Source organism: Nycticebus coucang, chromosome 19 (genome assembly GCF_027406575.1).
Source record: "Nycticebus coucang isolate mNycCou1 chromosome 19, mNycCou1.pri, whole genome shotgun sequence".
Lineage (NCBI taxonomy): Eukaryota > Metazoa > Chordata > Mammalia > Primates > Lorisidae > Nycticebus > Nycticebus coucang.
The window spans coordinates 12,839,781-12,865,207 of NC_069798.1; the positions used below are offsets into that span (position 1 = coordinate 12,839,781).

Here is a 25,427-nt window from a genome sequence, read left to right on the forward strand (position 1 = left end):
TCTCTTGTCACCTGGACTAAAGTGCCATGGCATCATCACAGCTCACTGCAACCTCAAACTCCCTGGCTTGAGCTATCCCCCTGCCTCAGCCTCCCATGCAGCTGGGACTATAGACACATGCCACCAAGTTTGGCTAATTTTTTCTGGGTTTGGTAGAGACAAAGTCTCACTCTTGTTCAAGCTATTCTCAAACTCCTTAGCCCAAGAAAATCCACCTACTTTGTCCTTCCAGAGTGCTGAGATGTCAGGTGTGACCCTCTTTGGCTGGCCTTCCAATCTTAGATTTCTGAATCTAGATCTGGGGTCCCTCTCTGGGCATTCAGAAATTATGTACCTATTTTGGATTTCTGTGGCTGTCACAATGGTATTTTTCCTTTGTCTCTTATTTGCTTTTATGCTGCATTCAAAATCTTGTGGGTAAGGTAAATTGATGAAAATAGTAGTCAATGTTACACTAATGAACACTAGGTGTCACTCTTATCTTTTGTTTGAGCAAATAAGTTGTAACTAATTCCACCTCAAAATTGTCTTTTTTTTTCCCCTGGTTAAAACTTGGGGTTAAAAAAAAACCAAAAAGATTCCTGTCTTGAAGGATTTTTTGTTTTGTTTTTTAAGAAACCCATTTAATTTGTTTTATTTTGTTTTTTTGAGACAAGATCTTGCTCTGTCTCCCATGGTGGAGTGTAGTGGCATCAACATAGCTCCCTGAAACTTCAATCTCCTCAAGCAATTGCCTCCTTTAGTCTCCTGAGAAGCTAAAACTACAGGTCCGCACCACCACATCCAGCTAATTTTTCTATTTTTTTGTAGAGATTGGGTCTCACTCTTCCTCAGGCTGGTCTTCAACTCCTGGCCTCAAGCAATCTTCCTGTCTTAGCCTCCCAAAGTGCTAGGATTATAGGTGTGAGCCACTGCACCCAGCTGCAAGCAACTTTTTATATCTACGCAAGTTGAAAAAAGAATGATTCAATCCCAAAGCAAAAACTACTCTCTTGTTTGGGTGATAAGGGCACTGAGAACCTTGATTTCACCACTATATAATTCCTCTATACATAAAAAATCCCATTAGTACCCCCCAAATCTATTGCAATAAAAATATGTATATTTATAAAATATAAATGTTTAAAAACCTACTCTGTTATATAAGTTGTTTTAGCACTGCCAATCCAACTAGTATTTGCTGACTATCGAAACATATTTGGCTTTCTCTCTCTCTCTCTTTCTTCCTCCCTTCTTTCTCTCTCTCTCTTTCGACAGAGTCTCACTTTCTTGCTCAGAATAGAGTGCTGTGGCCTCAGCCTAGCTTACAACAACCTCAAACTCCTGGGCAGCCATCTTCCTGCCTTAGCCTCCCGAGTAGCTGGGACTACAGATGCCCACCACATGGCCCATGCAATATTTTCTATTTTTAGTAGAGACAGGAGTCTTGATTTTGCTCGGGGTGATCTCAAACTCCTGAGCTCAAGAGATCCTCTTGCCTCAGCCTCCCAGACTGCTAGGATTACAGGCTGGAGCCACTGCCTCCCACCCAAATTTAATTTTTAAAAGCATGTGATTTTTCTTTTTTAAACCATGTAACTTGAGGAAAGGGCTGAAAATTGTCTTTTAAAATTTTTCTAATCTTCATAAAAGATAAAATTTTACCGTTGGAATAAATGTGATTAGTAAATATTTTGTGATCTATTATGATCACTGTAGTAGTATAAAAATATTAAATAGTGGGTGGCACCTGTGGCTCAAAGGAGTAGGGCACCAGCCCCATATGCCAGAGGTGGTGGGTTCAAGCCCAGCCCTGGCCAAAAACTGCAATATATATATTAAATAGTTTAGAAGAGGTCTAAAGAATACACACACACAAACTAAAGCAAGTAAAGAAAAATTTAGAACATGTTTCAAAAGCAAATGCCTGATAGTGTTTACTTTAAAAAAAAAATAGGTTTTTTTGAGCCAGATGCAGTGGCACAAGCCTGTAATCCCAGGAATTCAGGAGGCCGAGGCAGGAGTATCACTTGAGCCCAGAAGTTTGAGGCTGCAGTGAACTATGACTGTACCACTGTCCTCCAGCCTCGGAGGTCAGAGCAAGACCTCAGATTTTTTGTAAAAAGTGTTTTTTTTTAATTTCTTATATACAGAAGACTCATTATGTTAACTTATTTTTCTTCTCAAACCTAATAATCTCCCTCGCTTCACTCCCATTTAATTTTTTTAATCTTTCTAAAACTTTGTTGTCATCCTTGATTTTTCCTTTTCCCTCATTTTCTATATCCAAATCATTAGCATGATTTATTGGTTCTGCCTCCCAAATATATCTCTAATGTGTCCAGTACTTTTATCTCCACCAACACCACCCTGACCTGAGCCACTGCCTCTCACCTAGTCCAACAGCCTTCTGACTCAGTCCAAGGTGTCCAAACCACTGTGACCTCTTAATTCTATGGTAAAATAAATAGGGCCAACTCCATTCTAAATCTATTCTACTTAGAATCCTAAAGAAGCAATATCTCAGATAGTCCTGGGGCTTTGGGCACAACTTAGGGGAAGAAACGATATTGAAACTTCTCTGAAATTTGAAATAATCTAGGAAACTTCACATACTGAAAACAACTATGAACACTTCAGGTGACTAATCCTAAGAACATCACGTAGCCTTCTCAGTCCTAGTCTCCCGGAAAAGAGGATTCAATATTGCTTTCTTCCTATTACAGCAGATGTTACTGACAATGTTTTTTGTTGGATTCTAAATGATCAGAACTGCCAAAATGGAGTTATTTATGTTAGCAAAAGAACACTGAGTCTTCTGAGTCTTGAAAGTATTTCTCTTGTGGCAGTAATGCTTTCTGTTATAAAGTGAATGTGGCCTTCTGCAAATAATTGAAAATTTCTTCTTGTTATTTTAATCAAACAGTCCAACCTCCTTGTAATCCAATTTTTTGGAGAACATTTATTTGACAAGCCTTTGCTTCCGAGATGACTTGCGATTAAGTTAGACACAGAGCAGTATGTTATTCCTTTTGTTAAAAAGGGATGATTTCTTCCATAAAATTTACTAGCACAGTATAGAGCAGGCCGATCTTAAATTTTCCTGGAAATTTATTTTTAACTCTGTTCTGCAGGTCAACCTCTAGCCTGAGACTAAATAATATGTGTGTTGTGTCGTCTGATCTAACAGAGACACTAAGAATCATATTTAAAAGGGATTAGAATGAAGTGCTCCTTTCATCATCAAAATTTTCTCTCAGCATCTTCTGATTTTAGTTACTTTCGTCATATTTTTTTATTCAATATCTTCTTCCATCCTCAGTTTAGCACAGAGAAGGAACATTATAAACACACATAACTGTAAGTTATTTCTTCTAAATTAAAATTAATTTGTTTACTCAGATTTATATAAAACTATAAAAATCATTTTACCCTATTCCAAAAACTTTTTTCCAAGATTGGATAAAGGAGGTAAGGAACAATTGTCCAGATTCTGGTCGCCTACATTATAAAGAGGAGTCATGCCTTAGATATTTCTTCTCTAGTTTAATGTGTTTTTAATAATATTGGTTTCCATTTATTGAATATATTTTCTTTTTTTTTTTTCTTGAGACAGAGTCTCAAGCTATCTCCCTGAGTAGAGTGCTGTGGCATCACAGCTCGTAACAACCTCAAACTTTTGGGCTTAAGTAATTCTTAGGCTTAAGTAATTCTCTTGCCTCAGCTTCCCAAGTAGCTGGGACTACAGGTGCCCACCACAATGCCCAGCTATTTCTCTGTTGCAGTTGTCATTGTTGGTTTAGCTAGCCCAGCTGGATTAGAACCTGCTAGCCTCAGTGTATGTGGCTAGCGCCCTATCCACTGAGCTACGGGCACTGCCTATTGAATATATTTTCTTTTCTTTCTTTTTTAGTTTTTGAGACAAAGTCTCCCTACATCGCCCTCAGTAGAGTGCTGTTGTGTCACAACTCACAGCAACCTCAAACTCTTGGGCTTAAGCGATTCTCTTGCCTCAGCCTCCCAAGTAGCTGGGACTACAGGCGCCCGCCACAACGCCCGGCTATTTTTTTATTGCAGTTGTCATTGTTGCCATCCCCACCAGTCTCCGTGTACCTGGCAGTGCCCTACCCGCTGAGCTATGGGTGCTGCCCATTTATTGAATATATTTTCTGAAATAGTAGCTGAATTGGGCACTTCCTGTGTTTTCCCATTTAACTTATTAAGTCCTTACATCAAGTAGGTGTTACCCTCCTGCTCTCCAGTTGAGGAAACTGAGGTCAGTAATTTTAAGTAACTACCTAAATCCACAGCCAATATGTAATACTACAGGGGCTCAAACACAATTCTTTCTGGACCTCAAGTTTGTTTGTTTTTAACCATGCTATTCTTCCTTTTATAACTTTTCCCCAAAATATTTTTTCTTTTCTCTCTTTTTTTTGTTTTTTTTTTTTTGTAGAGACAGAGTCTTATCCTATGGCTCTTGGTAGAGTGCCGTGGCCTCACACAGCTCACAGCAACCTCCAACTCCTGGGCTTAGGCGATTCTCTTGCCTCAGCCTCCCGAGTAGCTGGGACTACAGGCGCCCACCACAACGCCCGGCTATTTTTTGGTTGCAGTTTGGCCAGGGCTGGCTTTGAACCCGCCACCCTCAGTATATGGGGCCAGCGCCCTACCGACTGAGCCGCAGGCGCCGCCCCTTTTCTCTTTTCTTTTCTTTCTTTTTTCTTTTTATTGAGACAAACTCCCACTCTGTCACCCCAGGTAGAGTGCCATGGTGTCACAGCTCATAGCAACCTCAAACTCTTAGGCTCAAGCAATTCTCTTGCCTCAGCCTCCGAGTAGCTGGGATCACAGGCATGCACCACCACGCCTCCTGGCTAGTTTTCTTTAAAAACATTTTTTTTAGTAGAGATAGAGCTATTGCTTTTGCTAAGGCTGGTCTTAAACTCCTAAGCTCAAGCAATCCATCTGCCTCAGCCTCCCAGAGTGCTAGGATTATAGACATGAACCTGGCCTCCCCTAAATATTTTCAAGTAAATATTCACAAGAATAACTTACAAATCTTCAAGTGTCCAGGAAATTTTTTTTTTTTTTTTTGAGACAGAGTCTCACTACGTCACCCTTGTGTAGTGCTATGGCATCACAACTCATAGCAACCTCAAACTCTTGGGCTTAAGCGATTCTCTTGCCTCAGCCTCCCAAGTAGCTGGGACTACAAGCATCAACCACAATGCCCGGCTATTTTTCTGTTGCAGTTGTCATTGCTGCTTAGCCAGCCTTGGCTGGATTCAAACCGGCTAGCCTCAGTGTATGTGGCTGGTGCCATAACCACTGTGCCAAGCCAGTCCAGGACATTTTTAATTTTTGGCATTTTCTGTTATTTCCAATGAACTAGTCTAAAATGCAATCAGAGGTGGAGGACTTATCTGAACCCAATGGACAATTTGACCACCTAGCACTTGCTAGATTGCCTTTAAAATTTCATCCTTAGACTTACCAAACCTTTTTCAAAATTAACCTGAGAAATTTGGTGCTCCTTTTAGTAATAAAAAGGGCCATGCTATTATCTATATTCTCTATATAGATTATATATATATATATTTATAGTATATGCCTATGATCATTGATATGAAAGCCACAATCTTGTAGGACATTTGATTTTTGTTGAAACATAGGGAAGGGTTTTGTAGATTAGTAAGAGTCTAAACAACTCTTTAGTGTTGTTAGTTCTCTGCTCAAACTACCAGGGAAAATAACGAAGGTTAAGGTTGATGCATATGCTTTAGGAGCAGCACCACAGGACGCCAACAGGGACTAAATGCTGAAGGACAGATGACCACAAGTGAGGTTAGTGCATCAGTTGTTAAGGCCCAGGGAGGTGCTACACTGATTTACCATCAGCTCAATTTTTGACTTAAAAGAAAAAAAAATAACAAAAGGAACATAAATGTAACTAACAATAGTTAATTTATTTTTTTATTCACAGGACTTTCCTCATAATTACTGTTACTCTCTAGGTTTGCTGAATTTACTTAAGAAATGTTGGATAGTAGATGGAAATTTCAATGAAGACTGAGAATACTATCTATTTAAACTATGGCCAGAATTATAGACATGAAAAAATAATAAAAAAAAAATTATAGACATGTATAATTTATTTTTCATCCCTATTTTATCCCCAGGGAAAATGTTAAAATTAAATTTAGGTTTGGGCTCAGCACCCATAGCTCAGTGGTTAGGGCACTGGCCACATACACTGGGGCTTATGGGTTTGAACCCAGCCCAGGGCTGCTAAACAACAATAACAACAACAACAAAAACAGCCAGGTGTTGTTGTGGGCACCTGTAGTTCCAGCTACTTGGGAGGCAGAGGCAAGATAATTGCTTAAGCCCAAGAGGTCAAGGTTGCTGTGAGCTGTGATGCCATGGCAGTCTACCAAGGACGACATGAGACTTTCTCTCAAAATATTAAAAAAATAAATAAATAAATAAATTTAGGTTTGATTGCCAAATATATCTTTTCTTCCTCACTATATTTTGCTCCTGAAATAAGTAGTTACATTCAGTTATAACAGGAAAAAGAAATACTTAGAAACCAGGTCCTGCAGAAGTTAAAGGCAAATTATTTTGTTCTGATTATAAGAGAAGTTACAACTAGAATTTTTAATTATGCATTCTAAAGGCAAGATCTAAAGAATTTCTAATAAATATTTGGCAATTCTAATAAGAGCAAATTTTAAAAGCTGTTGAATTACCTAAGAAAGAAGAAGAAAACCTAAAACTTTTAAGAAGATGGAGAATTTTAAGGGGGAAAATATATAGGCTTAAAAATAATAGCCAGAACATTAGTAGAGCTATTAAATGAGGATTTAGGTTTCCTTTCCTCCCCAACCAAGCACAGCAGGTCTATGAAGGGAAGTAACACCTATTTAAAAGATGTTAAGCAAATAAAATTTTGTTTTGTTTCACACCACGAGCTTAACATTGTAGCATGAGATTGGTCAGATAACACCTTTTATAATTACTGTGGCAGATGCTGGCCTGTATAGAGTCCCAAGAGAATTCCTGGCCCTGGGCTTGAAATCCTGGCTTCTCTCTCTCTTTTTTTTTATTAATATTAAATCATAGCTGTGTACATTAATGCCATCATGGGGCACCATACATTGGTTTTATAAATAGTTTGACACATTTTCATCACACTGGTTAATATAGCCTTCCTGGCATTTTCTTGATATGGAGGACTAGAGAGTCCCTGTCTTCCCCAAACACCATAACCTCACAATTCCTCTTTAAAACTTTATGTTCTGCAAAAAGCATCAATAGGGCGGCGCCTGTGGCTCAGTCAGTAAGGCGCCGGCCCCATATACTGAGGGTGGTGGGTTCAAACCCGGCCCCGGCTGAATTGCAACCAAAAAATAGCCGGGCGTTGTGGCGGGCGCCTGTAGTCCCAGCTACTCAGGAGGCTGAGGCAAGAGAATCGCTTAAGCCCAGGAGTTGAAGGTTGCTGTGAGCTGTGTGAGGCCACGGCACTCTACCAAGGGCCATAAAGTGAGACTCTGTCTCTACAAAAAAAAAAAAAAAGCATCAATATTTTTGTTTATTCTTTCCATTACTCAATCTGTCTTCCAATCTCATATATCTTCCTTTTTCTACTTTTTAAATATTAATTCTTCTTAACTCATTTTCTCTTTTAGCTTTCTGTTTCCTAATAATTTTTAGCCAAAATTTAGTTGTTTACTAGTTACAAAATACGTCTGTCATTTAAAAGAAAACAAGCCATTTCTCATGTATCCAACTTTTAAAAAATCATGTAATATTATAGCTATGTCAACATACCCCATTGATGACCCTTTACCTACAGCTCAATCTTTTTAGTTTTATTTTGTGTGTGTGTGTGTATTTTTTTGCAGTTTTTGGCCGGGGCTGGGTTTGAACCCGCCACCTCCAACATAGGGGGCCGGCACCCTACCCCTTTGAGCCACAGGTGCTGCTGCCCTATAGCTCAATCTTAATCCCTAAACACTTTTCAATCTTATTTCCACAGCACCTAAGTAATTGTTAAAAGCTATTTTGCTTCTTTTTCTTACGTCTTCATATATTGCTTTCTCAATGTATATGGTCTTTTTTAATGTTAACGTTTATTAGATTAAAATTTGTTGTTGTTGCTAAGGTTTTATTTGAAGATGGTTTCAACATACATTTAAGTAATTTTCCCAAATGGCAGCTAGCAGGAGCTCTGAACATGTAGAGAAGATACATCACAATAACACATTAAAAAGAGAAAAATGAACAAGGAAAACAAGTAAGCTAAACTTACTTAAACATACTTAAAGCTAAACTTACTAAACATACTTAAATGTACTTAAAGCTACCTAAGGAGGTTTTGATTGGTGGAGACTGAGAATGCCTTCGGTTGATTTGAATTTGAAAATGAGTCATCCTTTGAACACAACCCCCCAGCCCATTGTACCTTCATATTTGTCCAGGGCTCAAATATTCTGGAAGCAGTGGCAACATAACAGTCAAGGTTAAGGTTTTGACTGGAAATTTCTAGGTTTCCATATCCTGCTAAGACATTTTATTCCACCACCAACGGTCATGTAGGGAGACAGGTATGGTTATCAAGATTTCTCCTTTTCTAAAAATTACAGATTGTTCATGAAATTCTGATATAGAATCACGTTACAATTTCTGAGTGGGGATACATCCTCATGAGTGAGTCCCAGAGTCATTCTTTTATTCACTCCACGAAAGTGTCCTGGGGCACAGGCACATATGTTACAGATGAGAAAAAGACGCCACCACCTCCGAGTTCACAAAAGCATTCATCCTCTGCCCCTTGACATGGAGAAGAGACACCACTACTGTTTCTTTCCTCCAGAATCCAGCCCAATCCATCTTGATTTATGCTTATAAAAGTGTACTGTCAAGTTTTTTGACTCATTGAATCTATTCACTTTACTGCTAATCCTGCTTCCACAAAACTAAAACATTTAGATAGCTCACCTTTTCCCTTCAACGGACTCGCATGAAAAGCTGTTACTAGTAATATAATAAAATGGCTGATAATTAGCACTAAACTAAATTGCAGGTTATTGTGCGAAATAGTTCACATGCATTTTCTCATTTAATCTTTATAACCACCTCTAAAGTATACATACTGTCATTCTCATTTTTTTTTTTTTTTTTTGTAGAGACAGAGTCTCACCTTATCGCCCTCAGTAGAGTACCGTGGCGTCACACAGCTCACAGCAACCTCCAAATCCTTGGGCTTAGGCAATTCTCTAGACTCAGCCTCCCAAGTAGCTGGGACTATAGGTACCTGCCACAACGCCCGGCTATTTTTTTTGTTGTTGCAGTTTGGCCGGGGCTGGGTTTGAACCCACCACCCTCGGCATATGGGGCTGGACCCACCCACTGAGCCACAGGCGCCACCCTGTTATTCTCATTTTACTCATAGGAAAATTGAGGCTTAGAAAGAATGTAAAACTTTGCCAAGGTCATGCCTAGTTAAGTGGTAGAAAATTAAATGCGGATCTCTCTGACTTCAAAGTTCCAATTTTTCTCCTTCTTTTGCTATCTCCAATTCTCCTTTTCAGTTTAAATTCATTAAAAATGAACACACATACTTTTTATCATCATGTAGATTATTTACAAAACTGTTTAATATGGGATTTAAAAAGTATACTCCTGAGGCTATTGCTTTCATTTCTAGCCCTGTGCATGCAAAATTTGTATGAATTTGTGGATTGGTTTTAATAAACACCTTTGGTTGCTTATTGACTCCACAGATGTGTTGCAAGCATGTAGTGCCTTTTTGGTCACCACTCAGCAAATCATATCGCTTCTGTTGGCAAAATACAATTTGGTGCTTTTTTCCTAATATTTTTCTCTTGAAATAAGTTATAAATACATTCAACTTTTGATTCTGGGTTCTCCCTAGTTAATATACAGTTCTGGGTTCTCCCTACTTAATATACAAATTGACATGTGACCTGTTGATGACTTATTTTACTACTCACAGCCACCAGCTTCTCCCCATTAATCTCTCAGACTTCTTTTCTCATGGTGACAGCCACCAAAGTTACTGTCCAGTGTGAATCTAGTTTTCTGAGGTGGGGCAGAGATTCAACATCTGAAAAGGAAAGATATAAAACATTGTTTGTTGCTATAAACATTCAAGCTAAATTATTGGGTTTTTAAAAAACTATGGTCATTATAACTTATTACCAAACTTTTTCTCTAATTTGAACACAAAATAGTGTGAATGAATGTCTTTTTTCTTGAGATTCTTCAGTGTCTAACAGCACAGGAAATAAGAACAAAATGCTTGATTTAGTTAAGATGCTTTCTATCACATGAAATCTGTCCTTTTCAAATCCACCTCAAAGTCCAAGGAAGATTAATTTGGTAATATTATTTCATTGAAATTATGCTCGGCATGACTTCCAGCGTTTACAAAAGGAGAATAAAAAGATTAACTCTCCACTCTTTCAGATGTCACTTTGTGCCCACACATTGTTAACCATGGTGCTTCAAAAATAAATAGAAACAATGCAATAGAAAGTGTATCTTCCAGCTCCATCCATGTAAACATGAAAGAGGTAAAGTCTCCATCTTTCTTTAAGGCTGCATAATATTCCATGGTGTACATATACCACAATTTATTAATCCATTCATGGATCGATGGGTACTTGGGCTTCTTCCATGACTTAGCAATTATGAATTGGGCTGCAATAAACATTCTGGTACAAATATCTTTGTTATGATGTGATTTTTGGTCTTCTGGGTATATGCCCAGTAGAGGATTACAGGATTGAATGGCAGATCTATTTTTAGATCTCTAAGTGTTCTCCATATCTCTTTCCAAAAGGAATGTATTAATTTGCATTCCCACCAGCAGTGCAAAAGTGTTCCCTTTTCTCCACATCCGCGCCAGCAACATATTCTTCTTAGTAAAGTATCTCAAGAATGGAAGAAAAAGTACCCAGTGTACTCAGCCCTACTATGAAACTAATTTAGGGTTTTCACATGAAAGCTATAACCCAGTTACAACCTAAGAATAGGGGGAAGGGGGAAAGAGAGGGGAGGGAGGAGGGAGGAGGATAGAGGGAAGGGGATTGGTGGGATTACACCAGCAGTGCATCTTACAAGGGTATATGTGAAACTTGGTAAATGGTCTGTGAAGCTAGTGAATGATGCACCATGATTATATCAATGTACACAGCTATGATTTAATAAAAAAAAAAAAAAAAAAGAAAGTGTATCTTGGCTTAGCTTGGTGGCTCATGCCTGTAATCCCAGTACTCTGGGAGGCCAAAGTGGGTGGATCACCTGAGCAAGAGGAGAGATCTCTAAAAATAGGTGGGCTTTGTGAGAGCACCTGTAGTCCCAGATACTTGGAGGCTAAGGCAAGAGAATTGCTTGAGCCCAAGAGTTGGGGGTTGCTGTGAGCTATGACTCCACCGCACTGTACTGAGGACTACAAAGTGAGACTCTGTCTCAATAAAAGTATATCTTGGGCGGCACCTGTGGCTTAAAGGAGTAGGGTGCCGGCCCCATATGCTGAAGGTGGCGGGTTCAAACCCAGCCCCAGCTAAAAACTGCAAAAAAAAAAGAAAAAAGAAAACAAAAACGTGTATCTTTAGATATTTGAAAGAGATTCTATCATGTTCTAAATTGCTGAAACATGTAAGGCAGACATCCACTATTTTTGCCTGCACAGAATAATCTCCTCCTCTTTGGGCAACACTGTCCGGATTCTCCTTTAAAAAAATCAGTGAAGCCAGGCCAAGTGTGGTGGGTTAAGCCTATAATCCCAGCACTTGGGAGGCCAAGGCGGGTAGATTGCCTGAGCTCACAGGTTTGAGACCAGCCTGAGCTTGTCTCTAAAAAATAGCTAGGCATTGTGGTGGGTGCCTGTAGTCCCAGCTACTCAGGAGGCTGAGGCAAGAGAATTGCTTAAGCCCAAGAGTTTGAAGTTGCTGTGAGCTATGATGCCACAGCACTCTACCTAAGGTGACAAAGTGAGACTCTGTCTCAAAAAAAAAAAAAATCAATGGAGGCCAGTCTTTATCTACATCCCCCCTTCAAGGCTTGATCATGTAACCCAGACCTAATTAATCAGAGCTGCTGTGATTGACTCAGTAGTGATCAGAGGACTCTATCCTGGCGATGGAAGCTGGCCTTAGGTCTTTTTCTGGAAGCGTGCAGAAATATATTCATTTTTCTGTTGAGTTTAGTGAACAATATTTAAGTTGTAAGTTGCTACCAATCTCCTTCCCTAAGACAATTTGTGATGACAATGTTAGGCACTTTTTTTTTTTTTTGAGTCAGAGTCTCACTACATCACCCTCATAGAGTGCTGTGGAATCACAGCTCACAGCAACCTCAAACTCTTGGGCTTAAGCGATTCTTTTGCCTCAGCCTCCCAAGTAGCTGGGACTACAGGCACCCGCCACAATCCCTGCCTATTTTTTGATTGTAGTTGTCATTGTTGTTTGGCAGGCCCAGGCTGCATTCAAACCTGCCAGCTCCAATGTACATGACTGGCGCCCTAGACACTGAGCTACAGGTGCCGAGCCGATAATCCCTGTTTTGATTAAGTTAATTTTTTTTTTTTTAAGACAGAATCTCACTATGTCACCCTGGGTAGAGTACCATGGCATCACAGCTCACAGCAACGTTAGCCTCCCAGAGTGCTGGGATTACAGGCATGAGCCACTATGCCTGGCCTTAATGTTAAGCACTTTGATTCAAACATAATTCTATATCCTATTCTAACCATGGACTCGTTATTTACATTAAGTAAGATAATCCCTTTTTTGATTAAGCTAATTTTTTTTTTAAGACAGAGTGTCATTATGTCTACCTCAGTAGAGTGCGGTGGCATCATAGCTCACGGCAACCTCTAACTCTTGGGCTTAAGCGAGTCTCTTGCCTGAGCCTCCCAAGAAGCTGGGACCACAACGCCTGGCTATTTTTTGGTTGCAGTTGTTATTGTTGATTTTTAGCTGGCCTGGGCTGGGTTTGAACCCACCAGCCTCAGTGTATGTGGCTGGTGCTGTAACCATTGTGCTACAGGCGCCGAGCCAGATTAAGCTAATTTGAATTAGGGTTCTGTCACTTGCAATCAAAATAGTCCTGACTAATGCAGAGAATAAAGGTTGAGGGGATCAGGTGAAGCACATGATATAGTTAACCCGTTTTCAAGGAAACGTCAGTCTGCTTGGAAAGGAGATATAACCAACAGGTATAAAAATAAATCTGACATTTAATTATCTGCTCCAGACTCTAAATGCTATATAACTTTGGCAAATGCAGAGATCAACTGTCTCTGAAGTACCCAGGGGAGGAGATAATGGAGAAGGTAGAATCCAGTCAGCCTTAAAGGCCAAGGAAGAATTTGAATGAGGGTAAGGGTTAGGGAGGGAGTTCCCGGTGGGAAAAGCCTGGAAACAAAACACTGAGATACAAATGTGCAAGCTGAAGATAGGAGATAATTAAGAGATCCGCTCAGCTGAGTGGAGGTGTGGTTTTGGAGGTCACTAAAGGTAAAGTTGCACAGGCGTATGGGACCTGGACTTGGAGGTCTTGAATATCAAGAAGAAAATAAAATTTGTGGTTTTGAAAGAGTAGGCATTAGTGAATCACCATATAAATTTGAGTAGTGATTAAATATTAAATAAGAATTTTAATCTGACAATGCTATGAATGATAGCTAGATGGTGAATATGAGAAATAGAGATGGGACATCACACATAGCCACTGTAGTGGTTAAACATGGTAGATTTTGCCAATTTATTAATTCTTATTTATTTTAAAATTTGCCTAATAAGAATAATGAGAATGAAGTAAAGCATATAGGGTCTGACAATTAAGTCTGGGGACTCATCCTTGAAAAAGTACTCTATACCTCGTTACTGAATATCACTATGGTCACCTTTGAAGTACTCTTCTTGGGAAGCTATGCACCAACACCTGCTCCTAGTCCGCCTTTAAAGCAATTTTGGAATTCTTTTTCTGGAATGACCATCAGCGCTGTCAGATGGCACACAAAAACACGCAACAAAAATAATGAATGCTACTCAGCAAGATACCGCCAGACGTCCATATGAACACAGCTGTGAGATACTGATTTACTAAGGTGATGAAACCTGACAGAGTTGTTTGTACAGTGCTGTCAGTATCAGTGCACAATGGTAAGTTCCAGAACTTAATTGTTAGGTCTCACATACAATGACAACTCTGATGGTCATTCCAGAAGAACTCCAAAACTGCTTTGAAGGGTGGACTGGGTGCTGGTGTCCGTGTACAGCTTCCCAAGGGAAGTACTTTGAAGGTGACCGTAGTGATATTCAGAGATGAGGTAGGTAGCACTTTTTCTAAGGTGAGTTTGCAAACTTAATTGGATGACCTCATAGTTCTTTTTGAAGCCCTTACCCAGTAATACAGCAACTGCCTAAAATGAAATATAGTGTTAGAAAATAGGAGAGCATCAAGCATTTGTACCAAGATCAGAATGTTCTAAGGCTTATTAACTAGTTGGCCTTTTTTTTTCAATATGCTACAAATCAATGTGGTACTTGGCACCTGGCCTCTGTACATCAGCCAATTAAAGACATGGTCCCCATCAAGAATTTTCAACAGAAGAAAAGTAGAAACAAAAATCAATTGTTAAAAGAGGGTTAACTGTTGTCTACGAAATGTCTCCTATCCATCCCTGCCTTTCAGTTTCCACCAATCTTGTTCAAGTTCAGACACTCATATTTTTGCTATGGGTGAACTTTTTTTTTTGTGTGAGACAGGGTCTTGCTCTGTCACCCAGGCTGCAGTATAGTGACCTCGTCATACCTCACTGTAATCTCAAAGTTTTGGTCTCAAGCAGCCCTCCAAGCCTCATCCCTTCTGAGTAGTTAGGACTATAAGCACACACCACCATGCTCAACTAATTGTTTTTATTTTTTGTAGGGATGAGGTCTCTATATATTGTTCAGGCTGGTTTCAAACTCTAGACTCACTTTATCATGCTCAGTAGAGTACCGCGGCAGCACACAGCTCACAGCAACCTCTAACTCCTGGGCCTAGGCGATTCTCTTGCCTCAGCCTCCCAAGTAGCTGGGACTACAGACGCCCGCCACAACGCCCAGCTGTTTTTTTGTTGCAGTTTGGCCGGGACTGGGTTTGAACCTGCCACCCTCGGTATATGGGGCCGGCGCCCTACCCACTGAGCCACAGGCGCCACCCTGGTTTCAAACTCTTGACCTTAAGTGATTCTCCCACCTTGGCCTCCTAGTGCTTGGATGATAGGCTTGAGCCATTGCCCCAGGCCTTGGCCTGGTTTATTTGAATTAGGTTCTTTCTTATTTCCTTGCCTTCTTTTTTTCCTCTATCCTATCCAACTCATCTTTTACTGCCAGATAATCTTCCTAAATTATAGCTCAGATCATATCAATTCCCTGTTCCAAAAACCTAACAATTTCCTATTACCTTCCAAAAGCTTGAATGTGGTATTAAGGTCATTCAAAGGTCTGTCCTCAGCTTCCCTCCCCAGCCTTATTTCTCAGTACATCCTGCTTTCACTTCGCACTCCATCAAATCAGACCATATTTTTCTCCACAGCAAGAGAAATATTTTTATCTCTAAAGCCTATGACATCGCTATCTTCCCATAGCTTTCTGTTTTAACCTCATAAGCACATGTCACATTCACCCTTACCCACAGTAGCTGAGTCTCTTGCTTCCCCCAACTTGACAATAATTAGTTTTAAGCACTGAATCTTGTTCATTATTTTATCCTCCACAGCATCAGTAGAAACCTCTTTACTTTCACTTTTATCAAAATTATACATACCTAAGGTGAATGGCCCACAAACACGTGAAAAAATGCTCATCATCCCTAATCATCAGAGGAATGCAAATCAAAACCACTGTGAGATATCACCTTACCCTGGTGAGAATGGCCCACATCACAAAATGTCAAAGCTGCAAATGTTGGTGTGGATGTGCAGAGAATGGAATGCTTTTACACTGTTGGTGGGATTGCAAACTAATACAGCCTTTATGGAAAGAAGTATGGAGAATACTGAAAGAGCTAAACATAGAAATTCCATTTCACCCATAATTCCATTACTAGGAATCTACCCAGAAGAAAAAAATCATTTTATCACAAGGACATTTTCTTTTCTTTTTTTTTTAAGAGACAGAGTCTCACTTTGTCGCCCTCGGTAGAGTGCCATGTCATTACAGCTCCCAGCAACTCCAGCTCTTGGGCTTAGGTGATTCTCTTGCCTCAGCCTCCTGAGTTGTTGGGACTACAGGTGCCCGCCACAACCCCAAGATACACAAGGACATTTTCATTAGAATGTTTATTGCAGCTCAATTCACAATTGCTAAGACATGGTAGCAACCCAAGTGCCCATCAACCCATGAATGAATTAATATACTGTGATATATGTATACCATGGAATACTATTCAGCTATAAAAAAGATGGTAGCTTTACATCTTTTGTATTTACCTGGATGGAGTTGAAACACATTCTTCCTAGTAAAGTAACAGAAGAAAGGAAATCCAAGTATCCAATGCACTCAATACTAATATGAATCTAATAGAAAAACAACAAAACAGCTCAATGTTGGAAGGATATTTGTATTTAGGAATTTATCCATTTCTTCTAAGTTTTCCAATTTACCGACAGGTAATTACTCATAAAAATCGCTAATGATTCTCAGTATTCCTTTGACCTCAGTTGTTACATCTCCTTTTTTGTTTCTGAGTTATTGTTTGAGTCTTTTCCCCTCCTCCTTCTTTCTTGAGACAGAGTCTTGCTCTGTCTCCCCGGATAGAGTGTAGTGATGTCATCATAGCTCTCTTTAACCTCAATCTCCTGGGCTGAATTGGTCTTCCTGCCTCAGCCTTCCAGGTAGTACAGATGCATACCAACATACCTGTCTAATTTTTCTAGTTTCGGTAGAGATGGGAGTTTCACTCTTGCTCAGACTGGTCTTGAACTCCTGACCTCAAGCAATCCTCCTACTTTGGCTTACCAAAGTGCTAGGATTACAGGCAAAACCACTGTGCCCAGCCATCTTTTTAAAAATTCTAGCCAAACATTTGTTGATAGTTTGTTTTTTCAAAAAACTAATTTTCATTTATCTTCTGTATTTCTAATTTTAATTTTACTTTTTCCTGATTTGATCTGTATAATTTTTTTCCTGCTAATTTTGTGTATGGTTTGTTCTTGCTTTTCTAGCTCCCTGAGGTGCACTGTTAGGTTGTTCCTTTGAAGTCTTTCTACTTTTCTGATATGAGAATTTATTGCTATAAAATTTCCTCTTAGTATGTTTCCCATAGATTTTGGTATGTTGTATTTTCATTTTTACTTGTTTCAAGACTTTAACAAATTTTCTTCTTGGCAGTGCCGGACACATACACCAAGGCTGGCAGGTTTGAATCCAGCCTGGGACAGCTAAACCAACAATGACAACTGCAACAACAACAAAAACAATAGCTGGGCATTGTGGTGGGCACCTGCAGTCCCAGCTACTTGGGAGACTGAGGTAGGAGAATCGCTTAAGCCCAAAAGTTCGAGGTTGCTATGAGCTGTGATGCCACACTCTACCCAGGGCAACAGCTTGAGACTCTATCTCAAAAAAAAAATTTTTTTTCAGGGCGGTGCCTGTGGCTCAAGGAGTAGGGCGCCGGCCCCATACACCAGGAATGGTGGGTTCAAGCCCAGCCCCGGCCAAAACTGCAAAAAAAAAAAAATTTCCTTCTTAATTTCATTGACTCATTGGTCATCTTGATTAATTGAGCATTTTTTTTTTTTGTCCATTGAGGCATTTTATTTATTTATTTACTTTATTTTGAGACACAGCCTCAAGCTGTCACCTTGGGTAGAGTGCCGTGGCATTATAATTCACAGCAACTTCCAACTCCTGGGCTCAAGCGATTCTCCTGCCTCCGCCTCCCAAGTAGCTGGGACTACAGGCACCTGCCACAACACCTGGCTATTTTTTAGTTGCAGCTGTCATTGTTGTTTGGCAGGCCTGGGTTGGATTAGAACCCACCAGCTCAGGTGTATGTGCTGGTGCCTTAGCCACTTGAGCCACAGGGCTGAGCCTCATTGAGCATCTTGATTCATTTCTATGTGTTTGTGAAGTTTCTGAGATTGCTCTTGTTATTGACTTTTAGTGTTGTCAAAAAAGATACTTAATATTATTTCTACTTTTTAAAATGTTTTTCAGATTGTTTTGTGGCCCTAGTTGTGGTCTATTCTAGAGAATGTTTCATGTGCTGATAAAAACAATGTATATTCTGCTGCAGTTGGGCAAGGTGGTTAAATCTGAATTGAAGGCTGTCAGGTCTAGTGTGTATTGCAGACTGTCTCTTCCTTTAGACCTATCAGTGCTTGCTTTATATACTTGGGAGCTCCAGTGTTGGATGCACATTTATAATTATCATATCCTCTTGCTGAATCAACCCCTTTGTCATTCTGTAGTGACCTTCTTTGTCTTCCTCTACAGTCTTTGATTTATGATTTATTTTACCTGATATATAGAAATATAGCTAATCCTGCTTCCTTTTTGGTTTCTAGTTATATGTAATATCTTTTCCCATCCCTTCATGTTCAGTCTACATGTGTCTACAGGTGAGGTTAGTTTCTTATTGGTATCATATAGTTCAGTGTTTGTTTGTTTTTTTTTCCATTCAGCCACCCTTTCCCTTTTAATTAGAGAATTGAATCCATTCACATTTAGCATTATTATTGTAAGTAAGGACTTTTAACTGCCATTTTGCTGCTTGTTATGTTTTTTTGTTTTTGAGACAGACTCTCACTATGTCACCCTTGGTAGAGTGCAGTGGCGTCATAGCTCACAGCATCTTCTCTTAAACCCAATCTCTTGGGTTTAAGAGATTCTCTTGCCTTAACTTCCCAAGTAGCTGGGACTATAGGCACCTGCCACAATGCTTGGCTATTTTTTTTGTTATTCTTGTCATTGATGTTTAGCAGGCCCTGGCTGGATTCGAATCCACAGGTCCTGGTGCTTGTGGCTGGTGCCCTAACCACTGAACTATGGGTGCCAAGTCTATCTGTTTGTTTTCTAAATTCTTCTTTTCTTCTTTTCATTTCTTACTGTCTTCCCTTGTGGATAAGTGATTTTCTCTAGCAGTATGTTTTAATTAGTTACCTTTTATTTTTAGTGAACCTATTATAGTTTTTGTGTCATAATTATCAGGAGGCTTATAAAAACTCTTATAGATATAACAAGCTATTTTAAAGAGAAGACAACTTATCACAGATCACAAAGAAATGAGACACGAATAGAAACAAAGAAAAAAATGAAAAGCAAAAATTTCTACACTTTAACTTCAAGTCTCCACATTTTGACTTTTAGTTATCTCAACTTACATATATTTTTATTACCCATCTTTTAACATGTACCTGTAGCTATTGTTGATTTTGATAAATTTGTCTTTGCGGCTTCATACTAGAATTACAAGTAGATTACACACCTCAATTACAGCCTTAGAGTATTCTGGGTTTGTCTGTATATTTATTTTTACCAGTGGGTTTTATACTTTCAAATGTTTTTCTCTTTGTTTTCTCTCTCTGTCTTTTTTTTTTTTTTGCATGTTAATGTTTTTTCTTTTAGATTAAAAATATTGAAGAGCTCCCTTTAGCATTTCTTGTAAAACCAGTATAGTGGTAGAAAATTTTCTCAGCCTTTGACTAGAAAAGACAATTTTTCCTTGGTATTTGAAGAATAATTTGGTGGACACAATATTCTTGGAAGGCTGTTTTGTTTCTTTTAGCACTTTGAAAACGTAATTCCACTCTCTTCTGACTTGGATATTATCTGTCAAGAAGTCTGTTGTCAGACAAATTGAAGCTCCTTTATATGTAGTCATTGATTCTTTTCTCTTCTTGCATTTACAATTCTCTCTTTGTCCTTCATCTTTAAGAGTCTGAATATTATGGGCAGCTCCTGTGGCTCAGTGGGTAGGGCCCCAGCCCCATATAACGAGGATGGTGGGTTTGAACTCGGCCCTGGCCAAACTGAAACAAAAAATAGCAGGGCATTCTGGTGGGCACCTGTAGTCCCAGCTACTTGGGAGGCTGAGGCAAGAGAATCGCCTAGGCCCAGCAGTTGAAGGTTGCTGTGAGCTGTGATGCCACAGCACTCTATCAAGGGCGATAAAGTGAGACTCTGTCTTTAAAAAGAAAAAAAATGAAAAAAGAGAGAGAGTCTGAATATTATATTCCTTGGGGTAGTCTTACTTGGATCAAATCTATTTGTTGTTCTCTGTTCTAACTGAACTCGGATACATATCTTTATGCCCTTCTCAAGTTTTAGAAATTTTCTATTATTATTTCTTTGAATAAGCTTTCTACCTCTTGTTCAACTCCCTCTTGAATGCCACTAATTCTTAGATTTTGTCTTTTGAGATAATTTTCCATATCTTATAGGAAATAAGATAGGTGATTCTTGTTTCTTTTCATTCTTCTTTTTTCCTTCAACTGTGTATTTCCAAATAGCCTGTTTTCCAGGTCACTGATTCTTTCCTTTGCTTGATTCACCTTGCTATTGAGAACCTCTAATGAATTTTTATTTATTTGTTTATTTATTTTTGAGACAGAGCCTCAAGCTGTCACCCTGCCATGGTAAAGTGCCATGGCATCACAGCTCACAGCAACCTCCAACTCCTGGGCTCAAGCGATTCTCCTGCCTCCACCTCCCAAGTATCTGGGACTACTTTGTGATGCCCACCACAATGCCCAGCTATGTTTTGGTTGCAGCCATCATTGTTGTTTGGCAGGCCCAGGCTGGATTCACACCTGCCAGCTCAGGTGTATGTGGCTGGCTCCCAGCCACTTGAGCCACAGGTGCTGAGCCTTTAATGAATTTTTAATTTAAATTTTTAAATGTTTATTTATTTATTTTGTTTAAAGAGAGGCTCTTGCTCTGTTGCCCAGGCTAAAGGGCTAGAGTGCAGTGGTGTTGTCATAACTCACTGCAGCATCAAACTCCTGAGCTCAAGCGATCCTCCTTCCTCAGCCTTCCAACGTGCTGGGATTATAGATGTGAGCCACAACACCTGATCCTCTAATAAATTTTTTAGTTCATCAAATGTATGTGTAAGTTTTAGTATTTATGGGGTCTAAAAAATTATTTCAATCTTTTTGTTAAATTTCTCTGATAAATTTCTAAATTGTTTTTCTGTGTTACCTTATCACTGAATTTCCTTAAAACTACTATTTTGATTGCTGTCTCATTAGGAATAATTCTTGGTTCCTTGCTTTGTCTGTTTGGGGAGACCATGACTCCCTATTTGATGTTGTTTCTTGTGAATATAGATTACATTTTTGCATTGAAGGATTCGTTATTTATTCTAATCTTCTCTGGCTTGTCTTGGTTTTCATGGGATGTATTTTTTTAGAGGTTCTTTACTGCTAGGTCACTGCTTCCTTTTAAGCTCTAGGTGGTGCCTTAAGCCCAGGTTTGCCTCTGCTTTGCCAAAGGATCAGTGTTGGTCTTCCAAAACCAGGGAAGTCCCAAAGGGGTTATCCCAGCAGTGTGGGAAGGTTAGTTAAGTGTTCATGTCCAATATTGGAGATTCAAATTTAACATTGAGATTTAGAGGGGACAAATATACAAACCATAACAATGCCTAAACAACTATCAGACTGTTTTTCAAAATAGTTGCACCATTTTATATTCCCACTCGCAGTGTGTCGGGGTTCTAATTTCTCCATATCCTGACCAACACTTATTATTTATTTTTTAATTTTAGGCATATTAGTTGTTATGAATCGGTACTTAATGTGATTTTAATTTACATCCCCTTATGGCTAAGGATATTAAACATATTTTCATGTGCTTATTGGCCATCTGTGTATCTGCTTTGGGGAATTGTCTGTTCAGATTATTTTCTCCTTTTTCAATTGATCATTTATCTTTTTATATTGCAGTATTTTTAAATACATTCTATATTCAAGTCCTTTATAAAATATACATGAGGTCATTATAAAAGTTTTGAGCTACACAAAAATCAAAAAACAAAATCTGCACAGAGAGAAACAAATGAAGCGCTCCCAGCAACACTGATAAGTGGAGCAACTTGAAACTTGCATAGGTGAAATCAGAAAGGATGCTGTTGACTATGTTTTTTAGAAGTGAAATAATGGACCATCACACAGTCTGTCTCCAAACTTTTTTTTTTTTTGTAGAGACGGAGTCTCACTGTACCGCCCTCGGGTAGAGTGCTGTGGCATCACACGGCTCACAGCAACCTCCAACTCCTGGGCTTAAGCGATTCTCTTGCCTCCGCCTCCGGAGTAGCTGGGACTACAGGCGCCCGCCACAACGCCCGGCTATTTTTTGGTTGCAGTTTGGCCGGGGCTGGGTTTGAACCTGCCACCCTCGGCATATGGGGCCGGCGCCCTACTCACTGAGCCACAGGCGCCGCCCTCCAAACTTTTTTAATGACCCGCATATGATTGGAATTTTTTTCCCCCATTCTATGGGTTTTATTCACTTTCTTGATTTTGTCTTTTGAAACATCACAGTATTTTTTTTTTTTTTTTTTTTTTTTGTAGAGACAGAGTCTCACTTTATGGCCCTCGGTAGAGTGCCGTGGCCTCACACAGCTCACAGCAACCTCCAACTCCTGGGCTTAAGCGATTCTCTTGCCTCAGCCTCCCGAGCAGCTGGGACTACAGGCGTCCGCCACAACGCCGGCTATTTTTTGGTTGCAGTTTGGCCGGGGCCGGGTTTGAAGCCGCCACCCTCGGTATATGGGGCCGGCGCCCTACGGACTGAGCCACAGGCGCCGCCCCACAGTATTTTTTTTTATTAAATCATAGCTGTGTACATTAATGCAATCATGGAGTACAATGTGCTAGTTTTATATAAAATTTGAAATATTTTCATCTAACTGGTTAACATAACCTTCACAGTATTTTCTTAGGTATTGTGTAAAAGACATTTATATTCTACATTTAGTAGATTTCACATGTATCCTTGTAAGATGCACCGTAGGTGCGGTCCCACCATTTACTCTCCCCCACCCATCCTCTCCCCTCTCTTCCCCTCCCTATCCCCTTTCCCCATATTCTTGGGCTATAATTGGATTATAGCTTTCATGTGAAAGCTATAACTTGGTTTCATTAGTAGGGCTGAGTACATTGGATACTTTTTCTTCCATTCTTGAGATACTTTGCTAAGAAGAATATGTTCTAGCTCCATCCATGTAAACATGAAAGAGGTAAAATCTCCATCTTTTTTAAGGCTGCATAATATTCCATGGTGTACATATACCACAATTTATTAATCCATTCATGGGTTGATGGGCACTTGGGCTTCTTCCATGACTTAGCAATTATGAATTGGGCTGCAATAAACATGCTGGTACAAATATCTTTGTTACAATGTAATTTTTGGTCTTCTGGATATATATACCTAGTAGACAATGGCCAGGTATGGAGGCTATGCCTATAGTCCTGGCTACTCAAAAAGTTAAGTCAGGAGGACTCCTTGAGCCCAGGAGTTCAAGACCAACCTGGGAAACATACTGAAAATTCATTTTTTAAAAACCACAAAACAAACCAAGAAAATAAAACTAACAACAAAAATACTGTAAAAAAAATAGACCTGTCATTTAATCCATTACAGTATTTTTGTTGTTAGTTTTATTTTCTTGGTTTGTTTTGTGGTTTTTAAAAAATGAATTTTCAGTATGTTTCCCAGGTTGGTCTTGAACTCCTGGGCTCAAGGAGTCCTCCTGACTTAACGTTTTGAGTAGCCAGGACTACAGGTACAAGCTGTAAAAAAAATAGACCTGTCATTTAATCCATTACAGTATTTTTGTTGTTAGTTTTATTTTCTTGGTTTGTTTTGTGGTTTTTAAAAAATGAATTTTCAGTATGTTTCCCAGGTTGGTCTTGAACTCCTGGGCTCAAGGAGTCCTCCTGACTTAACGTTTTGAGTAGCCAGGACTACAGGTACAAGCTGTAAAAAAAATAGACCTGTCATTTAATCCATTACAGTATTTTTGTTGTTAGTTTTATTTTCTTGGTTTGTTTTGTGGTTTTTAAAAAATGAATTTTCAGTATGTTTCCCAGGTTGGTCTTGAACTCCTGGGCTCAAGGAGTCCTCCTGACTTAACGTTTTGAGTAGCCAGGACTACAGGTACAAGCTCCATACCTGGCTGTCATAGTTTTCAATTTTGATAAATTCTAATTTATCCTTTGTTCTTTTGTTGTTTTCAATTTGGTTATAATCCATCCCCATTTTTTTTTTTTTTGAGACAATCTCACTTTGTTGCCCCTGGTAGAGTGCCATGGTGTCATAGCTCACAGCAACCTCAGACTCCTGGATGATCCTCTTGCCTCAGCCTCCCAAGTAGCTGGGACTACAGGTGCCTGCCACAATGCTGGGCTATTTTTTTTTTTTTTTTTTGGTTAGAGACGGGGTCTTGCTCTTGCTCAGGCTAGTCTTGAACTCATGAGCTCAGGTGATCTGCCCACGTTGGCCTCACAGAGTGCTGGGATTATAGGTATGAGCCACCATGCCTGGCCAATCCATCCCCATTTTAGGAAAATTGAGGCTCAATTCTACTTAGCTAGTTTGAAGTGAGCTGGAATTCAAACCCAGAAAGTTTGGTTCTAAAATTTCATGCACCTAATTATTTTACTATGTCCCTTCTGAGGGTCTGATTTCTCTATTTCATAATTATAGAGATAATCACTTTAGCTAGAATTTTAAAGTTCTATTTGTATCTTATATATGTCTACTCTGTGAAAGGTGGCATGGAATGAAATAATAAGGCATTGCTGTTTTAAGTTTATCTTCTCAAATTGCTTTTATCATAAATTTAATTCTTCTGTAGCTTGCAATAAAAGGATAAAAGTTAAATGCCCTGTGACTATTTCAGCTTGCTATAATTTGTAATTTATTTATAGTATAGATAAGTATGACCCAGCTCTATTTATTTGTCTAGGCTTATCTTACTTCACCCTACAAGCACATTAGTTGTCTTACTGTTACTAGAATACTCTATTCCTGTCTTCCCTACCTCTAACTCTTACAAACTTTGTGTCAGCCTAAATGATCAATTCCTCAAGAAATTTGTCACTGCCTTGCTAATCTAAATTTGGTCTCTGATTCATGCTTTTGTAGCTCTCTATATTTTTCTTTGATGACATATACTATAATTATAATCATGGTATTCTTCATATGTCTGCCTCTACCATCACATTTCAACTTGACAGGCATCTTGATTACTTACACGCCATTTTTATCCCTAGCACCTAACACAGGGCCTAGCACAAAGTATGAACTTTTTTAAAATTTGTGATTCATTTATCCTTGTAATTTATAATTCTATAGCGAATGAGTCAAATTAGGCCTGACCATGCCAAAAAGGTAATGGAAAGTTGAGGACAT

At 39.2% G+C, this 25,427-nt stretch overlaps 1 long non-coding RNA gene across 1 annotated transcript in view; it reads right to left on the minus strand.

The window, feature by feature from the left end:
- LOC128571759 (uncharacterized) overlaps positions 1-25,427 on the minus strand; it is a 68,532-nt gene that overhangs the window by 24,023 nt on the left and 19,082 nt on the right. The window contains exon 3 of the long non-coding RNA XR_008375961.1: positions 10,002-10,114. This is a non-coding gene — a long non-coding RNA (uncharacterized LOC128571759). The remainder of the gene's footprint in view (positions 1-10,001; positions 10,115-25,427) is intronic.